The sequence below is a fragment of the Anomalospiza imberbis genome, chromosome 1 (genome assembly GCF_031753505.1).
Source record: "Anomalospiza imberbis isolate Cuckoo-Finch-1a 21T00152 chromosome 1, ASM3175350v1, whole genome shotgun sequence".
Taxonomy (NCBI): Eukaryota; Metazoa; Chordata; class Aves; order Passeriformes; family Viduidae; genus Anomalospiza; species Anomalospiza imberbis.
Window position 1 is genome coordinate 99,817,316 of NC_089681.1, and position 8,680 is coordinate 99,825,995.

Sequence of the window (8,680 nt, forward strand, 5' to 3'; positions counted from 1 at the left end):
CTGCACCAGCCAGATCCTCAGGTGCCACCAGTGGTGGTCAGCCTAGTACCCAAGTGCTAACTGCTGCATCTGCTGGAAGTGTTCAACAAATGTGTAGATGTGGCACTTGGGGAAGTGTTGGTGGCTTGGTGATGCACATGGTGGTACTGGGCTAATGGTTGGACTCCATGACCTTAGAGGTCTTTTCCAAACTTAACAAACCTGTGATTCTGCCTCCCTTCCCATCCCACCTTCGTTACCAACTTGCAAGCCAGGCAACAAAGAAAAGACACCTAGCTCTGCCAGGGTGATCCTCTAAAGAGGGCACAGAATGTCTCACAGGAACAAAAATCCTTGCAGGCTGCTCTGCAGCACTGGCAGCCCTCACCCCCCTCCACCTCCACAACTTGTCTTTGAAACAGCCTGATGACTGATTATGGGAATCTTCCCCATGTGGTACCCCCACACCATGACATCTCAATCATACTTCCATTTCTTTTTTAAAGTAAAAAATGGTTTTTCTGGCCCAGTATGTTTATCAGTTAGTCTCAGCCAGTTATCTGCACAGGTTTACGGTATGCAGCCTAGAACCATTAGATTTTTATCACATCTTATGAAAATCATACACAGCTTACTCTTGTAGCTGTATATTACAAAGGAATCATGCACAGAGAAACTGGTTCTCCTTAGATTACTATCTCTGAATTGATGCTGTATGAGACACAACTGCTTAAAAGGTTATAACTGATGCAATTTTTGCTATTACAGGTAATTTATGGCTCCTGTGTGTCTGACTTGTCAAATCTTCTTACAGAGATCAAACAGGATCTGTTTGTCATATGCATTTATCTAACACTTGTTCCTCTGCAAGCTTCAAAACGTAGTAGTTATTCTTTTCTTGGGTGTCAATTTTCTCCTATACATCTTGCCTCTTAGTCCTTGTAAATGTCCTCCTAATGCAAAATGCGGGGATGCTTCAGCAGCAAATATGAGCAATGAGCTTCTTCTTTAGAGGAATTTTTAAAAGATAATTTTTTTCCTAAGCAGGGTTCCAGTCCTTCAGAGAGGTCTGAAGTCATGCACACAGATGTTTTAAAGCTCCAGCTGTGCTTCAAGCCTTGCTGCGTTATTTTCCCCTCAACTTTACATAACTCTGAGCTGATCTCTGCTGTTGTGAAAGAAATCCTTCAGGAAAACTCCTGGAGAACAAAATACCCTTTCATTGAATAAGGCAGGGGGATACACACATCAAGTGTACATCCTCAGCTCCTGCCTCTACATCTGCCTCCACTTCACCTCAGGGCCAAACCCTCATATCCTGCCGTGTCTCCATTCTGTCTCCTGGTCTCACATTGCTGGAAGTCTCATTCTGCCTTACACACTTGAGGCTATACCCCAGACACTCACAGGATGACAAAAGCTGTGACAGTTTCTTGTTTACTCTGCACAGATTTCACAGCAAACCGAGCAGATGTAAAGGCAGGCAGGGAAGCACAGGAGAGCTCAGTGGTAACAGCCCCAGGGCTGCACAGGGGAACACACCCTGCTTTCTGCTGTGAAGACCCCTTGGGCTTACAACAGCTCCAAGGGCATGCACAACAGAGGCAAAAGGCTTGCCAGAAAACAGCGTGGGGGTACACTTTTCATGAGGTCCGGGGATTCTGAGAAGTGTCAGTCTTCATGAACCTCTCCAGTAGAGCTGAGATGGGAAAGGCTGTTGAAAGGACTCACTTCGTCCTGTTTGCCCAAGCAAGGAACACCTGGAGATGAAAGGATGTGCTTCTGCATCAGGCACAGGAATCTCGAGGCTAACAGAGAGGAGAGGGCACCGGAGAGTTCAGCTGCAATGTTCTTCAATGCCACGTGTCCCCAGCGGCCAGGCACACGGCGGGGGAAGGAGGCACAGAGGGGCTGAGCGAGAGAAGGGTCCCGGCTCCTGCTTTGCTTTGCCCGCAGCACCACAGAGCTGGGAGGGGACACGGCGCCGCTGTGCCCTGGAGCTGCCGCCCCACCGCGCCGTCGCATCCCTGCGTGGAAAGGTAAGGAGCCCAGCAGCACTCAGACACACTCGTGTTTCACACTTACGGCCCTCTTACCCGTCCTGCTGTCAGAAGGGCTGCATTTCTCAATGGCTATGAGGTGTGAAGTGTCTGGAAACACAGCGCGCTCGCTGTGGAGGAAAGAACTTTACAGAGGAGCTTTGCCAGCTTAACTCTACATTTGGTTTTTCCTTCCAGTCAGGTATGAAATGTCAGGACATGCTTAAGCAGGCAGTACAATAGGAATCCTGCAGAGAAATAAAATAAATAAATAACTTTAAATAGAAAACATATAGATATAACTTATTTATTCAATAATAATTTTAAAATTCTTTTTTGGGTAATAATAATAAATGGAATTAGAAGAACTACACTTCACTGAACGCGAATACCTTTGAGTAAATTGACTGAAATTGGTATCTTCAGTGACACATCATTTTTGACAGGGTTTACAGTGCAGAAGATTTGTGCAGCAAATGGGAAATATTCTGAAAAAGTACAAATAATTCTTCAAACATATATACTGAACAGGATTTCAGAATAGGATATTTGTGCAAATACACACAAAATCTAGAGTTCTTAAGATCTAAGGATTTGGCCCAATAATACAATATGTGTTTGAAAAATGCCAGTCTTTGATTCAGAAACATTTAACACTGCAAAAACTGCTCCTAGTATCAGGGACGACTTTGGTCTTGCTAATTGCTTGGCATGGTTTTAATGTCAGGTAGAATTAAAGACTGGCAATTAAATAGCAATAAACTATAAATTGCTGATGCAATATACTGATGTTATATATGATTGTCATGTATGAATACAGAAGCTGCAGAAGCACGTTAGTTGCAAAACACCACTAACAACCTCAAAATAATACTATAACTAGCATCCTGCCAGAAATATTGCCCAGTTCTGTGGACATTTTGCATCCACATTTTGACTCTTTCTAGATTGTTTGAAAAGAATTCCAGTGTATTTATTTAAAAATCATTAAAATCCTAATAAGTGTAATAATAAATAATTTGCTTCTTCACAGATTAATTTTAACTCTGACTTATCTTACCATGCTGATAAAATCTATCCCAATCTTAAATACTATTCAAACTGCCTCAGGATCTGCCATCTCTTTTTTCCTCTAAGTTTGTTTTCAGTTTCTTTTCCTTCCAGTGTCTTAGATGAGGATCTCTCTTTATCTCTGCCCCAAGCTTTATGCTATAACAGTCTTGAATGGCATATCAGAGTCTATTTCGGAGTACTGGAACAATGTCTCTGACAATATGTATTAGTGTTCTGGCACTTTCCTCTAGAAGAAATTTTTATGTGCCTCAGACAATAGACAATGTCAGGAGATTTGGACAGATACTAAAGAAGAAAAGTATTTAGTCAATCTTCTCAGAAACCACTCCAGTGCTGGAAGCAGGAGTTGACAGAAGGCAGAAATACCGAGAGAGTCAACTACAAACTAGAAAGGAGCTCTAAGGCTGTGGATTTTACAAAAGAGAGAGAATACTGTACTTCCTCTGGACGGACTGACCTCTTCAACTAAGCAAATGCCAAAAGAAACACAGGCCCAAAAAATCATGGGTTTGATAGTCAAGATATCAAAACCTGAAAAGAGTATGAAATTATTTCACTGACTATACCTGCATGATGCCTGCCTCTACAGTAAAACATGAAAAAAAAAGAAGAAAGAAAAAAGATAAGAAAGTATTTTTCATTTATGAGCATAACTACATACTTACTAAGACTATCAACATGTGCTGGAAACACCTTCCTAAAATGAAAATATGTGGTTTATAAAAACATACCAAAGAAGGAGCTAGTGCTCTCATTCAGACAGGATTGATTAATGGTTATGCCATGTGTTATGCCAGACAGACATATGCCAGTTCTGTGATAGTTAAGCAGAACACTGCTGGAAAATGGACTTCATGTGTATGGTAGAAATACTGACTGGAAATGATGCAGTTGATAACACTGACTTAAACTGACAGCATTAAATTCAGCATAATTTTACTGACCAGTTTTCGCTCCAGAAAACTAATTGTAGCTGTATGCAATATTATGGCCAGTTGGTGTGCTGTTTTCTGTTCAGGATATGATCATCAGAAGAACTCTTCTAGATATTTTACAGACATCAACCATACAAGACACTGATAGAAGAGCCTTAGTAGCATTTGCCATCCATAATGTGGTTTTTTGATAGCAACAACTTCAGAAGCCAAAAACAGAGTGCCTTATTAAAAATAATTATCTTTTGCTCACCAGTGATATATTTACAATTTCTCCACAGTCTGGCAGACCCAAATAATTTATTCTCTAAGCTTCCTACAATTTACAGAAATACTTTGCACACTAATACTGACACAATCTTTTGAGAAGCTGAATTGAATTTAGGTTATGAATTTGGAGGGATTTCAACTGTCTTATACACTAGTAGTGGTGAGGAGTCATTTTCTCAAAATCATCTTTACAATTAAATCTACTGGAAAAATACACATTACCTTCCTGTGAAATAGTACTTTTTTTGTAAATAAAAACACAACAAACGTTTCCATTAATTAATCCAGTCTGTGAAGGTTAGACACCTTACTCTGAAGGCACTTCTGTTTTAAATCAAGGTCTCTGCTTGATGAACTCATGCTTTATGAGGTCCAAGACAGTTGACTAAAATAAGTGATTTCATATGTGTTTTGCAGAAGTCTATGTATGCAAAAATTTATAATAGGAAATGTGTGAATCTGATAATCAAAGAGTAAAACCCACTGATTCATGCCATCAACTAAAAGTGTTAGTATATACTACAAATCAATGCCTTCACATTAGTGACTAACACTTCAGCAAAAATTTGCCGGTAAAACACACAGTGAAACCTCTGTCAACTCATTCCAGAATCATCATCTTATGCACTAATACTACATGAGAACAGGAAAATAGGAAATAAGCGAGAAAGACAAAATGGCAATGAAAGGCAGTGTCCCACAGAGGATGTTCTCTCTGACCAAATCTCAGAACTGGGGAGGAAGGTAACAAGAGAATAAGAGCAGTAAGAGCCACAGCACTTGTGTTTCAAGGCAGAAACATACTGATTTCTGCATTAGGTGAATTGTGATCTGTAAAGAGTAGCAATAAATGCTATCTTCCTTGCTACAAAGATTTTTTCAAAGCTACCCAAATATAAACAAGTAACTGTCTGAAGTATTAGCACAACCTTGGAGGTTTCTAGTAAGGAGAAGAGAAAGAACACCTCTTTTTAGCAGTCCTGTTACTCCTAGAGTCACATGGAAGGGACATGGTGCAGTCCCTCACACAAGCTTTGCTCTCAGAAGTGCATGACCACCTTATCCCAAGATCCAACACAGGCTGTTAAACTCATCTGAAATGAGTAATTACAGGTCTTCCTGCACCCTCCTGGTGCTGCACTGTGTTCATTATACAGTGCAAGCACACCCAGGGATATGCCACAGAGCAAATTTTGCTCCTGGACCTGTACTGTCAGATCCCAAAATCTTTCCACCGAGTGCCATTGATCTGAATGTCATTTTACAGGGAAAATGCCACAAGAAGCACTTTCAAAGCCCTCTCCCACAGGAGAAGTGTGCAAATGAGGAATTTAAACTTTGTCATACCACTTTTCTCCAAATCTAGCTTGCAAACAGTATCCAGTTTTCACTTTGGAGTGGTACATTTTCCACACAAAATCTCTTGTCTCCTTGCATCTATTAAAGCTGGAAGAGGCATTATTTACACCAAGCAGACAAGCCTTAGGCATTTTAAATCCCCCCCATTCATCGTGAAGCTCCTGTTAAATGGTGCAGTTCCCATTAGGGGCTGGACAAGTTTCTCCCTGTAATTAGCTACAATGACACTTCTCCCACTTCAACCCAAAAAACAAAGCCAGTGCAGGGATCATGCAGAAACACCCTTGAAATTGAGAAAGTCCTTTCCTGACATTAAAGATAGAGGACCCAGAGCTCACATATGAAATATCAACTACTCAGTACCAAATTTTTATACAAGTATTTGCATTTCATATTAACAACAACAAAAGAAAATCCCAATCATTCTGAGGGCTGTATTTCTTAAATGAAAAAAAAAGAAAAAAAAAAAGAGAAAAAGAAAGGGAATGTAAAAGGTGAATCAATTGTTAGCCTACAGCTAAATACCCGGAGGATAGCTGTTTTCCCACCAACAGAATTTCAGATTGTTTCTATGCATTTGTTGTTTTGATACTTGGAGAGGAAAGATTAATAGAAAATTGAGTGAAGTTTGCCCCTTTTGCCTCACAGTGAACAAAAAATATCACTGCCTGTCATCTTCTGTGTCTGGCTAGTCACAGGCATCCAAGCATCAGGCAATAAACTGCAGTAATCATGAAGTTAACCTAAAATCTACCTGATTTCCTAAATTCCAAGTATAATAAAGGTAAGTTGGGTTGTCTGGATTCTATTTTCAATTCTTATTCTTTTGACCTCGATAGTTAGTTCTTTACTTTTCAAGCTGCTCTCTGCAAGGCTGAAGACTAACCATTTCTTTAATAGATCTGGATATCTAAAAGCCTGGCTTCCAGCAAGAGCTGCTTACCACTCAGTTAAGCTGTATATAACTATCTCTATTTCCTGGACTGCACATTTTTGCATTACACAGACTTGTGATCCTGCAAAGATTTATTATAACCTCTCTGTTCACTTCAAGTGCTCTAAATGGTTTGACTGAATTTCTCATTGGGGATTTCTCACAGGGCATAAACTGAGTCTCTGCACAAGCAGCGGGAGCAGGGCTGTGCCATGAATGGATCAAACCAGGAAGCACAGGTGACCCAGCACAGGCCATGCCCTCACTGGCAGAGTGGCAGTCCCACGGGGTCAGAGGATGGGGCAGAGCCCAGAGGTCACAGCAATGAATCTCACCAGCAGCCTCTGACCAGACAAAGTAACTAGGCACTTCCAAGGTCAGTCCAGCAGACAAGGGCAAGAAGTAGGACTGGAGACAGGACTGGGGTCCATCCAGAAGGCAAGGTCAGAGATAAACCCGCATAGTTCAGGCCAGGACTGGGTGCCAAGCCCTGAGCTGAAACTGGTCTCCCAGAGAGAGGGGAGGAGCTGGTCAGGGTCAGTAAGGTTCAATAGTGCCCCAAGGACTCTGAGAGCCATAAGCTCTGAGAGGAAGCTCAGGCCTGACCTCATTGAAAAGGAAAGAAAATCCTACCATTAGTTTCCATGAGGTCAGGATTCACCTAATGTGCTTCTTTTCTCACTCCTGTGACATGTACCTCAAATACCCTTGGGTCACATATCAAATAAATAGATAAGAGTGATAAAAGTTAACTAAAACCATGCAACACTCAAAGCACTTCTCAGTCACAGCTGTTAAGGATATTAGCACTGTATCAACCACCAACAAAATAAAAATTGCTATTGTGGTTCTGGCCAGCACTGGAAGGTTTTGAAGTTTTTTTTCTAAGGCTAGCTGCCAACAGTGCCATGGGAGTGCTCACAGGCTGCCATTTCATTTCAAGGCTAATATTGAAATACAGTAAAAATCTGCATTTAAACAGAGCTATAAAGGCCAAAGAAAAGATTCCTCGTGCTTTCAACAAGTTTTGGATCAAGCAGCATACAAATAGTTTTCATGTGTGAGAGTGGCGTTGCCCTCTGCTGGGTAACCCACAACGTGAGAAAGCTCTGCTCTTCAGAGTCCCAGCAGATTCAAGCAGATGCAGTCCACATATTTTTGACACTAGAATCTTTGAAAATAGCTGGTGATTTAGGTTTGCTGTATCCCAAAGAGGAGGTAGGAGTACACTATTGGCCTCTTTTTGTAAGTGCAGAGACAGAAGATACAGGAAGGATGCAGTTCCAGTCCTCATCTCTTTGTGGAATAGGGCCCATTGATTTCCAGTGCAGAATCAGCCTAATTCAATTTTTACAAGGTCATCTGGAAAATCTGTAGGAAAGTCAAACAAAAAGAAAAAATGAAAATTAAACACTCCATGTTTCATGACTCTTAAGTTTCAAGCACACGATGGAAAGAAAAAACAATCCCTCAAATACATTCAGTCCTTAAAACCTCTAGACACCAATTATATACTGCAGGGTATGTCTACATTATTTCTCACCTATATTCTTTTTTTTTTTCCCTCCTTTCACAAAATCAGATTTAATTTTTCTTAAGTAACAGATAAATTACTAGTGTCTATATTATCAGCACTCTATTAAGAGCAGGAATCCAGCTCGATGCCACTAGGACGTTGTAACATTCCTATCTCATCAGTGATCAGACTAAGGTCTAGGGAGTGAAATTTATCAAATGCCATTGTACAGTGTATCTGGAAGGATGATAAACATGATTAAAATTCATTTCACCAACACAGTAGCTCATATGTATTTGATGTCCTTTTCCTTGGAATGGTTAGACAAATTGCACAGTTCCCTAAAATGAAATTCAGTCTTGGATTTTATACAATGTACCCTGATAATACAAATCAATATTTTGACAAAACATATTTTTGCCTGAAGATGAAGTATATTGTGTAATAAAATACATTTAAGTACTTTATAATTTAGCCTGAGAGCCCAATGCATTTGACCAAATGTCATACATCATTCCATAGAAAGCTAGGTGGAATATATAATCTATACTCCTTTAAGAAGCAACTGCTTTGA